Here is a 13,853-nt window from a genome sequence, read left to right as displayed (position 1 = left end):
ACATGCTCTTCTTATTGTTACTGTATGCTGCCTCTACCACAAGACTCGCCCCACAACACTGTACTGAGTTTGCCCGACCCCTTCCTCTGTTTGTACCCCGCTTCCTTAGCTGTACTTCAAAAATCTAAATAAAGAATTAAAAACCCGCTACTACTAATGTATAGAAAAAAGCAGAGTAGTGTATAAGCAAAGATGAAAAGTAATACTGCATGTTCTATTGCACCTTCCGAGTACACACTTTTATGTAATATTTCAGTCTCTTTTAAAGTGCCCGTGTGCATGAGCCCAGAGCAGTCTCTTGTAGACATGCTACTCAGCCACAGAGCAAATCTGACATCGTAGCTTATACAACACTGTCGTCCCTAGCTTTTAAGGTGGCCATACACTTTACAACCATCGCAAGACCTTAGTCTTGCGATGGTTGTAAAGTAATTAAAAAAACATACAATCTGCCCATCTTGGACAGGCAGATCGTACTTCCGATGACCACAATGCTGAACGGGCAGTGTGCGCGTGCTCACACCGGCCCGTTCTGCATTGTCTCCCGAGCAGCGTTCAAACCAGCCGAAAATCGTAAGATTTTCGAACATGCTCCTTAGACAAAAGACGTGCAACCGTACAGTAAAAATGGTTGCACGCCTTCCATACACTTTGCGATTATCGTGCGATATTCACATAGTGTATGGCCCCCCTAATGCAGACATATGCATGTTGAGATGTGGTTTGTGTATACTCCAAATGTGTTCTTTTATTACACAAGCAACTTGCTTTCCACAAAATAAGAGATTTCAGTCACACAAAGCAGTCTTGGAAAAATTCCTCATTTTTGCGCAAACATCCATTATATCTCACAAACAACCCTCTCCCTATCTTGCATGCACACCTCTCCTCGCACAGCTGTGTCAATGCACATTGTACAGGGTCAGACATCTGGGCTGTTGCTGGGCAACGCAGCCCTCCCACTAACCACTTACCTGGCAGTAAGGCAGCCCCCCCCCAGGCAAATCTGGAGGAGCAGCAGTGACCTCCACCCCCCCACTAATCTACAGCAAGGCCAGAACAGGGGATTAACCAGCACCCTGCCAGAGAACAGTGCAGAGCTTAGCAATGTAACTCTTTCCCAGCCAAAGACAGACATACAAAGCATAGCAATGCATAGCCTTCTCTGCCAGAAACAAAACCCTACTGAGCGTGACAGTGTAACCTCTTCTCTGCCAGAAAACTGAATGATGTTTTATGCGCAGGAAAGGAAAACTCCTTCTGGAAGCTCTGAAACGAGGCAAGCGTGGCTTCTGAGGCAAAATGCAGAACTCCTTTAAAGATACATAAAACAAATGACTGTACATGTACATACGTCTAAAACACAGACACGCATTTCTATATACGTGTATTTACTGACACAACCACACACAAGCAATGAGGTGTGTCTGCAGTAATTAGTATTGGAGGGCGATTGTATTGTAGGCCTGGGGGAATTGTGGGAGGTAGTCTATTCTGAGCAGGAAGGGTCATAGAGCAGCAGGAGATTGTCACACTGCTGGCACTGCTAAGAGAGAGAAGCTGACGACTGGGACATCAAGAGCCTGGTGTGAACTGTTTGGGAGGGGGATGAGCAGGGGACAGGGATCACAAGCAAGGACAGAAATATAGGGCTTAAATACAAAAAGAAGAAAATATAAAAGAGGCTGAGGATGTAGGACTAACCGGCAGAAAAAGTTCAGTAACACTGGCTGGTCTCAAATTATGCTGCCATACAGTAGGCCATTGTGGACGTCTACTGACAGCAATTTGCCAGTATTTCAGTTTTCCAAGTCTCAAGTAAAGTTTTGAATACACTGGAAATTTCTACTTCCACCCAAACTGAAACAGTTTGGGTCAGGTAAAACAGGAAAATAATTATAACCATCTCAGAAAGGGTGCTGTGGACCGTACAATTGTGTTTTCAATCAAAATGTATTCAAGGTTTGTCTGTTTTGAGACTGTGGTGGGTTATTTTTGGAAGGCATAGAAAGTACTGTATATGGAAAACAACCAGGTGCTGCATAGGGTTCTCATATACACCTTTCTTTTCTTGCCTTAATCGATGTCTGGTTTTCGGGAAAGCATACCTTATCCTGATAAAGGTATGTTTAGAAGTGTAATTGGTCTCTGAGGGGCATGTTTTTAGGTTTGTGAACACGATGACAATGAAAGGTTGATAGCATATTAAACCTCTACAGAGACAGCTAAAGGTAGATGTTCATGAGCATCTGAAGAGTCCGTGATCCTTGCTTGCATCTGAGAGCAGCCTGAATGAGAGTTAGAGAAGGCTACTCACCCTCGGCCTTTAGAACTCCACTCCAAAAGTGTTTCATCTTGTTTGCCTCTCTTGCAATGGAAGACATTTAAATTAAATGCCGTCCCTTTCACATGTTTTCCTCTGTTCTTAAGCAGTCAAGTGTGGGTGTATACTGTGCAAGCACTGCTCACGGGTTCAATAAACCCTTAAGGCAGCATGCGGGTGAGCAGCTTCAAAAAGCAGGGCTTGAAAGCTCTGCAAAACTCCTGTAAACCTATACTGGGCTGTGACAGGAAGTGAGCAAGGGCTTGGTTGAAACAAAAGATCTAAAAAGGGTGGCTGAGAAAAATGTGGCAAATTTAAAAGGTTGAAATGTTAACGTAGATGCAGCTTATGAAGGATTCTGAAGACATAACAGAGAGGCGTGAGCATTATGGCAACATAAACATTGGTATAAAGATGATAAATAATATCATAAAGGAAGCAAGAACGTGTTAGGGGGAGATAAGACGAGCAACCGATAGGAGATAAAAAGGAGGAAGGTGAGGGAAAAAAAAAAAGGGAACACATTTCAGAAAAGGGGAAGGACAGGAAGGGAAGATGAGAAGAAATATATATGGCTGCTGATGAAAGGAGGGAGATACAACAGAGACCAGTGAAAACATGTCATGATCACAGTCACCTTGGATTACCACACCACAAAAAAGACTGACATTTTCACAAGCTCAAACACACCACACAACACACTATGTACAGCTAATCCATTTCTAGACATTTACTCATTGAAAACACAAAGTCGGTTTTGGACAATACACAATTTATGAGAAATCCTTATTTACAATAAATAGTTTTAACCGCCAAGGGTGGTGGTGGTAGGGCTTTAACATACGCAAGTTCAGTGCAGCCGGTAATTTGGGGAGGGGGGCAGGGAGGGTGGTTGTGCAGGATTAGGGGTATGTGAGGGAAAGGGAATGGTTCCTTTAACCCTTTCCTTGACAGAAGCTGCCATTTTCTTTTCAGGCTGCTCTGCTCACATGGGAATAAAACTTTCCACCCTCCCACAGTCCCTACCTCACCCCTCACATACTCCCCATCTCCGCATAATTTTGTAAATTTTTTTTTTACATTTTGATACATTTAAAAAAAATTCTTATGTACAATTTTTGCTGGTTTTGTGAAGATAAAACAAACAAACAAAAAAAAGCTAAAAAACAAAACACAAATTTCTTCTTAGGGGAGGAACTGGAGGGGATGAGGTTCCAGAGCTCAGGTAGAAGACAGGGAGTGCACGCATGATGTAGCTGGTGCTTGCTCAGAGGGGGATCCCACGGCATTTCTTCTGGCTTCAGTGGAGGAAAGGGCCCGAGCTGCAAATTTAAGAATAAAAAAAACAAATACAATAACTGACGTCTAACAATGCATACTAAGGTTTAAAAACAAATCAATGATAGGCACAGTAATACAAATGTAGAAGCGGTGCTGTCCATAGCAACCAGATTCCAGGTGTTTTTACCACACAAAACTAGCATTACCATCTGACTGGGTGTCACGGGCAACACATTGACTTTTTCCCTGATGAAGCAGCCCTAACGTCAACACATTTAGCATCTAAGCAGTAGGAAAAGGCTGTATATAGATTGGTGTTAAAAAGGAACAGACAGACATGACACATAGTTCTGGGTGTGTACACCACAGCACAGTGAAGAAGGCAGGATAAGGGATTAGCAGACAGAGGACTGCAGTTAATTTGGTCAGCATACAGTATCAGCAGATGAAGCAAAACCCTCTGCCAGTTCCTGTTCTTAGTTTGGACTGTCGTAGAGATTCCAAGCAAACAGAGATGAAACTGCCTGAACAGATTCATCGGATCCTAAATATCGGTGGACAATGCTATTAGACATTTATAGTTTCCATTTTTCAGTTTTTTTTGCAAAAGAAAAAAAAACAAAAAAAAAAAAGAAACTCTCTTCCATGACCCCACAGCAGACCTTGTCTTCAAATATAGTATATCTAGATGTCCTGTGTTCAGGTTCCATGCCATGATAGAAGAGGATATACTAAGACCTAGCTGGTATCTCCACCTTACTCCATATGTCTATGATAAATGGAGGCACAAGCAGGTCAAGGTTGAGGGCTAGTTTTGAAACATATACATTAGCCACATGTAAATGATGAGCAAGTTATGTTTTGTTAACTCAAGAAATGCTTTACCTACATGTACCCAACAGATGTCACTGCTTCAGTCAGTCTACAAAAAAAACACAAGGCCAACTAATAAACTGCAGCAGAAACAGTGACACCTACAGGGTATATATTTCAACTGTACATATCTTTTGTTTTCATGTTTTATTAAAAGAAACACATTTCCGTTAAGCAAATAGATGTAAGAGGAAAACACATGAATATAAAATACAGACTGAACATGTATGCAAGCTGTAATGGCTTAACTCCTGGGTGCAGGGCAATGATCTATTATGAAGGGGGCAGGTGTTTCCAGCTATCAGCTAACAATCCCTATATCATTTGGGGTTCTATGCGCAAGATCTAAAACCGATCATGTGAGAATAGGCATATGGGTCCTGCCATTGATAACTCTTTTTACAAGAGAAGTAAAATCAAACCTTTTTTGCTTTGTTTTGGGTCACAGGAGTACATTTCCTAATGTACTCCTGGGACCCAAAGTCAGCTGATAATGGGCCAATGCCTGATGTCAGCTGACAGGTCAGAGCTGCAACACAGTTGTCAGGATGCACCCCAGCTGCCTAAAGCTGGGTACACATGGAAAGAATTTCAGCCAATTTGTAGGAATCAGCCAAAATCCGATCCATGTGTAGCCCTATCCCTTCGACAAAAGTCAATCATTAGATCAACTTTTGCATAAAGCTGGCCATACACCTTACAACCATCACACGACTTTCGTTGTGCGATGGTTGTAAGGTAATTAAAATTTTGTACGATCTGCCCATCTTGGACAGGCAGATCGTACTTGCGATCATTGCAAGCCCTCACCGCTGAGGGGAGGGCTTCCGATGACTGCAGTGCCCGTGCGGCATTCATCTCCTGAGCACGCCACTAACCCGCCGAAAATCGTACAATTTTTGGCAGGTTTTCAAGCGTGCTCGGAAGACGAATGTCATGCGACCTTATAGTAGAAGAGGTCGCACGCTGCCCATACACCTGCGGATTATCGTATGATTGCGGGATCACCCACGATTATTGTACGATAATTGGCAGGTGTATGGGCACCTTAAGTGACATGCTGGAAAGTCATTGGCATATCAGCTGCAAGCACTGTTGAGGTATTCAGACAGTGGCCAGCGCGGCTGTCAAAATACAATGTATTCAGCGGGAGATTTGTTCATCCATGCTAAGGAATGTTACATTTTTTGGTTCCGTTTACGCGGGCTGAACAAAAAAAATATGACTGTGTACCCAGCTTTACTGACAGCTGGCTCTGCTTTTCTACAGTCAGTGCCAGCTGTGTCGGACACTCCTCCCGTCTATTGCTCTCAGTGAGCAAAAAGTTGCCTGTTTGGGGGCTATTAACTTCCTCATTTCTTCTCTTGAAGAAGCCTCACATTACTTTTTTGATCACTAGTAGGGTGTCTCCAGCAGTCTGAAAGACATCCGATCCCTCTCCTCTGCTACCCAACCCATGAGACAAATCACAGCTGATTGTGGGGTGGCTTCAGCAGGAATGATTAAGACTGCCCATACACCTTGGGATCATCGGACGAAACTTTTCGTCCGATGATCGAACCGTTGTACGGTGGCCCCATCCTGCCCCGATTATTGCAAGGTTCAATCAGCAGTAATTTTTAAAAAACACCTGGACACACTGTGGTAATCGACCGCACGTATTTTAGTTTGCGCATGAGCAGTGTAAATCATACAAATTTTGATGTACGGAAATGCCACCCACCTTGCGAAAATCGTACGATCAACCGAAGTTTTCTAACCTGCTGGTTAGTCAAAAGTCGATCGATTGTACAGTATTTGCGGTTGTACACTGCCCATCAACCTTACGAAAATCGGCCGATATTCGTGAGGTGTATGGGCACCTTAACACAGGTTTACTCTCCCCTGCTAGCTGCACCACGAGACACACAAAACAGGGGTTTGAGGGGTGGCTTCCAGATTGTGATGATTGGCAGCAGCTCCTCCAGAGAGTCTTGCTGCCAGTTTATTATATGAACACATAATAAACACCCTGCTCAAGACAGGGGTTGTCAATCAGCCTGGACTCTGCATCCACAAACATGATTATTAATTTAATTCCATCATAATGGGTATTTAAGATAATACATTTTTTTTTATATAATATGGTTTATTAGCTATTTGTTTAAACCACATAACCGCAACAGCACTAACTGGCTCTTTGCAACCACTCGAACCGCAAGTAAACTTCATGCAGTGACGTCTGCAGGCGCCAGAGGATTGCTGCTTGCTCCACTGACTGTTCTTATAGTGTATTGCGGGGCAAGCAGACTCATATCACATGACTGTGGGAAACTGCAGAACATAAAAGGTTACCAGGTGGAAAAACAGTTTAAGTGGGTTTAATGACATGTTAGAGTCCATAACACAGTTGCCAACCATCCCATATTTTAATGGACAAGCCCAGATTTTAGGGACTGATGGTTGTCAACAGTGACAAACTGTACCATTTGTTTTCTCCATGTACATTTTAATACTCATCAATGGTTTTTTGGACTTTAAAGAAAACTTGTTAGCCATCCTATTTTTTTTTCTAAATAAAAAGGCACAGTCTAAGCAGCCTTTCCTGAACTACTTTTGAAAATGATAGTTGCCTGGCTGTGACCTCAATATGTCTAAGTTAAGCATGCAATCCTGATATGGATACTAGTTTTTAATTCAGTAACTCTAAATACAGTGAAGCACTATCAGCACATTTCTCTCGGGCTAATAGAAAAAGTCTAATACAGGATTTATAGAACACTAGCAGTTTGCAAAGCAAAAGATGAATATACTAAAAGTAGAAAAAAAGCAAACATTCATCTCAGTGGGCTAGTCCACTGTAAACGGAGATTAACGTTCACCCTAACATCTCTGGAATCCTGTGGTGAGATCCCCAGCAATAACTTCCTACCCTGGTTGCAGAAGCTTTTCTTTTGCTGGTGGTATAAACCTTCTGTACGCTATAAATTGTGGGGGGATCTCCCCTTTGAATTCCTATGAGACAAGCTATTGGTCAATCCACAGTCAACTGATACTGGTTCTGGGTGAAGTGAGACTGTAAAAAAAACAAAAAACGGAGAGGTTCTCTAGAGATGAAGAGGAATTGTTAAACAGTATTGTGTCAACTGTACTCTTTAACCATGCCTCGTGATCGCTAGAGCACCTCAATATCTCCTAACCAGTATCTGCTTTGGTCACTGGCTCTGGCCTACCCCTTTCAGCAGCTCATTACTGGCCCATTATGGATATATGGCCTTACTAGCCAATAGTGAGGTATGGAAAAGTGTGAGCCTAATCCAGGGTTCACAAAGACTAGTTGTTGTTAGCTTTTTGGGGCTCTCTCGGGAAAAAGGGACCATGTATGCTTGCAATCCAAATATTTTTTTTCTCTCCACAAGTTGCACCAAAATCAGGTGCAACAACGTGCTTACAATCCCCCTATGTGATAGCACATTGGAGATAATGGGTTCTATTTAAGGTGATATTAGGGGTCTATTAGACCCCTAGTGTCACCTTTCCACTGCAAAGAAGCTATTCAATTACATATCTCGATTGAATAGCTTCTTCCCTGGCTTCTCTAGCTGGAGAATGATAGTTGAGGCACCGGAACATATGCAATCAGTGTCGTTTCCGGCTCCATTGAGCTTATTTAAACTGCTTATTTGTTTAAGGATTCTGGATGGAAACTTTGGAAACGAAGAATCAAAATTCTATCTCTTGGCTTGATCAAGAAATCACTCAAGTTTGTCCCACTGTAAATCATCATATCCAAAAAAGGAATCTATACTTTAATGTACTGTTAACACAATGGGATATGCATCATGAAGAGATTCAACAAATTCTAATAAGGTCACATGTGGTCCCGTCCAAAATATAAATATATTTTCTAGGGATGTTCAGATAGCAGTGCCGATACTTGGCATTTTCATGAGAATTACCAGGGTTGCAGCTGAGACCTACCTCTGGCGCTCCACCACTGTCCTGAAATCATTAGTCTGTATTGTTTTAGAAAAACTGTCATGACACTAAACAAAAACACATCAGTACTTGTAAAAATGGTATTGGTGCATCTCATATATATTTATTAAAAAAAATATCATACATTAAAACAGAGATGTACAAATCCCATGAGCTCCGTATGTTCTTTACAAATGATAGCTGCCTCCTAACTTTTGAGTTTTTCTCTAGTCTAGGAGCTGGAAAAGTATATATTTTCTATCTATCGTACTCAAAAATGGGAAAATCTCTGAAAAAATTCACCCATGTAGACAAACACCTACTCGCACTACGTAGCGCTTCTTTGGCAGTCTATCAAAGTCTATTGGGACCAAATTGCTCGAAATCCGCCCGAAAAATAGCTCATGTTCGAGTGACAAGCTTCAGCTACAGGCGACATTGTGCTGCAAGATGTGAACATCTCCATTGAAATGTATTGGAAGAGCTACATTGAGCTTCATATGAGCGATTTTGGAAGTGGAAATCGCGCTACAAAACGCTCAGTGTCAATGGGGTCTTAGATTTCCATGACGTTTTGTTGTGCAATGTTCAACCTGATCCCTTTAATCTGCTCATAATAGAAGTCTTCAAAAAGAAAATATTTGTGGGTCAACACAACACATGTGGTATAGCTGTATAAAGGCTTTCCACATCCGGGATTACCAGAAAAAAGTATTGGTGGTATCTAAAACATTTGTGTCACCAGCATATGATCTCTGCATAGGCAGGATCTGAGAATAGCATCTAGACATTGAGATAAGGGACCAAACACAAAGTCCTCTCCCAGGATGATCTGGCACCCAATAGGGTGCACTGAGTTCTTATGAATTTTAGGCAATGTATATAGTACAGGAGTAACTGGGAACCATAAAACGTAAGCTAATCTTTCTTCTATTATACTTCCACCGGGGCTTTCTGGACCAATCTGGCTATTTCTTTGAATGACAGGATCTCTGTATCTACAATAAGTAGAGGTATAAGAAACCATAACATATTTCTGAATAATATAAAACTCTCAATTCATTAGTACATGATGAGCTTGGTATATCATTTACATTTCTACCCAATCCTCTGACCTTTTCCTTTTCTAAGGTTCACAGTCAAATCTTCCACATCCTTCATTACTGCAACAAATCGGTCTATAAACCAGATGAGTGGGAGTTTTAAATGAAAGACAAGTCTGTACCCTGTCAACTTAAAACAGTCACTTTTATAACTAAAGGGGGACCACTTTACTATTTAAAAAAATCCATTGCTGAAGTCAATGTATGCTCTCAATGAAATATTCATAACTGACTACCCACATGGGGCAGTTTCGGACTCCAAAAAATCCGTATGTGTGTGCTCAGTTGGGCTCCCTGATTTGGAGCCTTAAAGGTTTTTCTCCCACCAAAGACTCCTATATCACACATTGACCATTACAGAACTGGGAGCATTGCCAGCAATACACATAGCTATGGTATAGTCTGCTGCATCCCTCTGGAATTTGGACTTCGTGGCACGGTGGCTTTCTAGCATACCTAAAATCTGTGTATACATATCCTGCCGTTTTTCCAGACCCGACGATTTTTATAGCTGATCTATGGATTCAGCAACTTCCTTATCCAAGTCAATCAATTCCTTCTAAAAGCATTGCATCCAGAGAGGCCTTATTCCAAATTCTCTCCCAGCTTACAAAAGTTCTCATCCTCAGGGAACATCAAAGGACTAACATGAGATCTTAGACCACGTTGCATCCAATACTCTGCCAATGTCCTGGCATGCAAGTCCAAAGTAATTCAAGTCTTCTGTAACGTGTACAATGATTTCTCATTCATCTGTGCACCTTGTGCACTTAAGAATCAATACTGCCAGCCACATTACTCATTATTCTTATTACATCTTCTTCAGAGTGATTAAATTACTCATCCAAAATCAGGGGCAGCTTTTAATGCCATCATCAAAAAAACTTGCACTTCAGAAGCACACACCTCACCCACTGCCTGGTGCCAGGATGAAACCTCCTTCGGCAATTTGGAGGAACTTCAAGCATGCCAATAGTATTCGCACACAGGTCTCTGTTCACTTGAAAGACTCGCTTTATTACAGAAGCATAGCAGTAAAAAACAGCGAAGCTCCCAATTCACATAGCAACATTTTGGACCATGTCTAGCCCTTTTGACAAGCTAGGTGCAAACTGCACACAGCACAACCAAAGGACAGATTAGTTAAAGCGCAGATATTGGTTTAAGTAAAGTGAATAAACAGCGCTTCATTACCTGGCAGGGGAAAAGGTAAGTTTCTGTCTTTAATGTGCACAATGTAATAGTGTTATTATGGGGATAAGTTCTATCATCCTTGGAGGGGCATCTGTTTTACATGTAATTAGGAATATGTGGTCTACTGTGTGCGATGTCTGTACGGTTTATTGTATATAGGGGAGACAACCCAAAGAGTAAAAGGATTTCTGCACATAAATCTGCCATTTCATTAGTAGAGCAGCAGTTTGTCAATTGTGGTTCCAAGTGATTGAATTGATTGTGTGGTTAAGACATGGGAGTAATAGGGAAATATTATTGAAAAGGGAAGCTTTTTGGATTACAAAAAAACTGGATCGTTTTCATTCCCATGGGCTCACTCGGGAGTATAAATTATCATGTATACGGTAATTATTCATATGCATCAGTCTGGTTTTTAAAAGCATTTTTTTTTTGGAAGGAGGCGGAAGGAGGCGTTTTTGTTTTGGTTGTGGTGCCATGTTTAAAAGGATTCCCTCAACCTCATAGTTCGAGCCGATGTGCGACAATGAAACTGTCACAGGTCAGCTCAATAGATCGGGAAGTGAGCAAACACATGCCATTTCTCACTCACTTCTCAATCATATCCCTGCAGAGAGCCGACGGTCACTCACGGCTCCCTGCAGGGATTCCCCCCCTCCGATCCTCCAGCTCTGACTGGAGGAACGAACGGGGGAGGGGGCGGGTACAGCTGGCTCTGCCTCTAGATAGGCAGAGCCAGCTGTCGATCACGCAGCTCGGTGGATCTCGACAGTAATGTTGGGATCAGTCCCAGCTGCGGCGGTCTCAGTATACCGCGAGGTGTAGCTCGCTGTATACTGAGCTTTGGGTCACGGGATTACGCTAGTTTATGTCCTCCTGTGACCCTGAGAAATATGAGGAAAAACACTTACCCCATAGTTCTCCTTTAATAACTTTTAAATACGGACATAGACCTGTGTGTGAATGTACTGTTTTTGCATGCTTAAAGTGACATTAAAAGGCAAAACATTTTTTCCCTCCCCCCCCCCCCCCCCCCAAGCAAATGTTAGCACTTACCATAAATGATGTCTCTTTTTCCGATCTTCCTCTTCTTTCCCCATGTTTTCATCTGTCCCTCCAGCGGTGTGACGTCACTCCGATCCAGCGCTGACTGCTCTGTCTCTCCGATCCAGCGGTGTCTGCAGGCGGGTGCACGCGTCCATAGACTTACCTTGCGTCTCTGCTCGTCTCCCGGCCGAGAATCGGAACTGCGCATGCGCCCGCCCCAAGATCCTTTGCGGCTGTACGAGCAGTTCCTGATTCTCGGCGCGGGAGCGAGCGGCGATAACGAGGTAAGTTTCAAATGATTTTAAACGGTTTTTTTTTTTTTTTACACTTCTTGCCTATATCTACTGCATGCTAGCAGTAGATATAAGCAAAAAAAAACGGAGGGTTTGGAACCCCTTTAAAGCTCCTCTGAATTGCCCAAGGAAGTTTCATCCTGGCATCAAGCATTGGACACAGAGTGTGCTCCCGAAATACAAGTTCTTTTAATGAATGCATGTTCACATGCAATGCAAAGTGCATCAACAGGCATTGATTTCAATAAAAAAACTCATCAGTAGATTTAAAAACAAAACCCCCCAAAAACAAACACCAAAATGGCCTAAAATTAAACTTGCACAGTCGCATGGGTGGGACTAGATTATATAAATAAATGCAACAAGAGTGTGCAGAAAAAAACCCATATATTTATAACAGCGCTTTATGGTCACTATGTGCCAAGGACAGCCCTGCCTTTCACATGCATCTTATGGGATAAGTCATCAGACTTCCTCTATTTATATTTTCTGTCCCTTCTGGTTAGAGTCAAAGGAAAAGATCTGCCATAAAACACTGCATTCCGTGAAACTCTGCAACCCATTTTCTTCCTGATTTTTGCACTAATTAAATTTTTACCACAGAGGAACCTTTAAAACAACTTTCAGGTCTCAGCGAACCCCTGATAATACTATATCTACAGAGTACATTAGTGTGCACAGTAAGTTGGGAAATAAAAAAATACAACAAAATTATTTGCAGTAATAATGAAATAAATATGACGGCCAGAAAAGAAATGCAGTGATAGTTGTAATGTTCCCTCACATTGGTGGTCAGTGGAGAAATATCCTCTTTTACTTGTGTAAAGTGCAATGTTCCCTTTCATTAGTGGCCAGTAGAAAGTACCATCTAACACTGGTGATTAGTATAGGGTCCCCTTATTTTGCTGATCAGTGAAAAGAAAGTCTCCTTATAGATTATCTAGATCAATCATTGGTGTCAGTGCTTATATATTCAAGTGGCATAAATTGCTCTTTGCTCAAGGAACCCCTAGCAACATCTGGAAGAATTCTAGGGTTCCATGGAACCCTGGTTGAGAAAAGCGGAGTTAAAATATTTGTAAACCCAAACAATGAACATCTTATTTGCAACCTTTTGGTCTGTTAAATATACAGATGAAAACATTTTATTATATCTGTTTGATACATACAAAACCTGTTGACCCTGCCAGAAGTCTTGTCAGCTGATAACTTTCTGTGATGTCTGACTGTGCTGCAAGGTTATCGGTTATACTGTTCTGAGGTCTACATGACCCCATCCACCTAGGTTACATACAAAAGAACAGGGGGAGTTTCCAATAGCCCTGTCCTGTTAACCTAAGAGTGAAAGTGTGCAACTGGCAGAATCACCAGGTCAAAAAATAAAGGAAAATATAAACAAAAGAAAATGAATGCAACCACCACATCTAAGAACGGGTAAGCTACAACATATTACGTTTTGTACCATTATAATAAAGTGATGTTGATCCTAAAAAAAAAAATCTCTTTCAGACACTTACTCATAACTACTGATATTTAACTCCTTTATGGATGATTATGTAAACACCTCCAGAGTGCAAACATCAGAAGAATAAACATGGCCAGAGGGAGTCAAAGGATGCAGAGAAATAGAAAAATAATTTGTGATGCTAAGGAGGTCCTGGAATAAAGGGAGAAAGCCAGCTATCAAAAAAACACCCAAGAAGCATCTGGAAGGCAATAAGCTACCCAGCCTCCTTGTGACCAACAACTGCTGTGGATCCTAAATTATATATACATACATAT

At 41.8% G+C, this 13,853-nt stretch overlaps 1 protein-coding gene across 1 annotated transcript in view; it reads right to left on the bottom strand.

Moving 5' to 3' along the window:
• Positions 1–3,291: 3,291 nt before the first annotated feature.
• AHDC1 (AT-hook DNA binding motif containing 1) overlaps positions 3,292–13,853 on the bottom strand; it is an 85,352-nt gene continuing 74,790 nt past the window's right edge. The window contains exon 6 of the mRNA XM_018555961.1: positions 3,292–3,645. The gene's annotated coding sequence lies outside the window, so the exon portion shown is untranslated. The remainder of the gene's footprint in view (positions 3,646–13,853) is intronic.

This window comes from Nanorana parkeri, unplaced genomic scaffold, assembly GCF_000935625.1.
Source record: "Nanorana parkeri isolate BGI_ZX_2015 unplaced genomic scaffold, ASM93562v1 scaffold220, whole genome shotgun sequence".
Classification (NCBI taxonomy): Eukaryota; Metazoa; Chordata; class Amphibia; order Anura; family Dicroglossidae; genus Nanorana; species Nanorana parkeri.
Note: the sequence above shows the minus strand (reverse complement) of the source record. Positions and strands in the feature narration are given on the sequence as shown.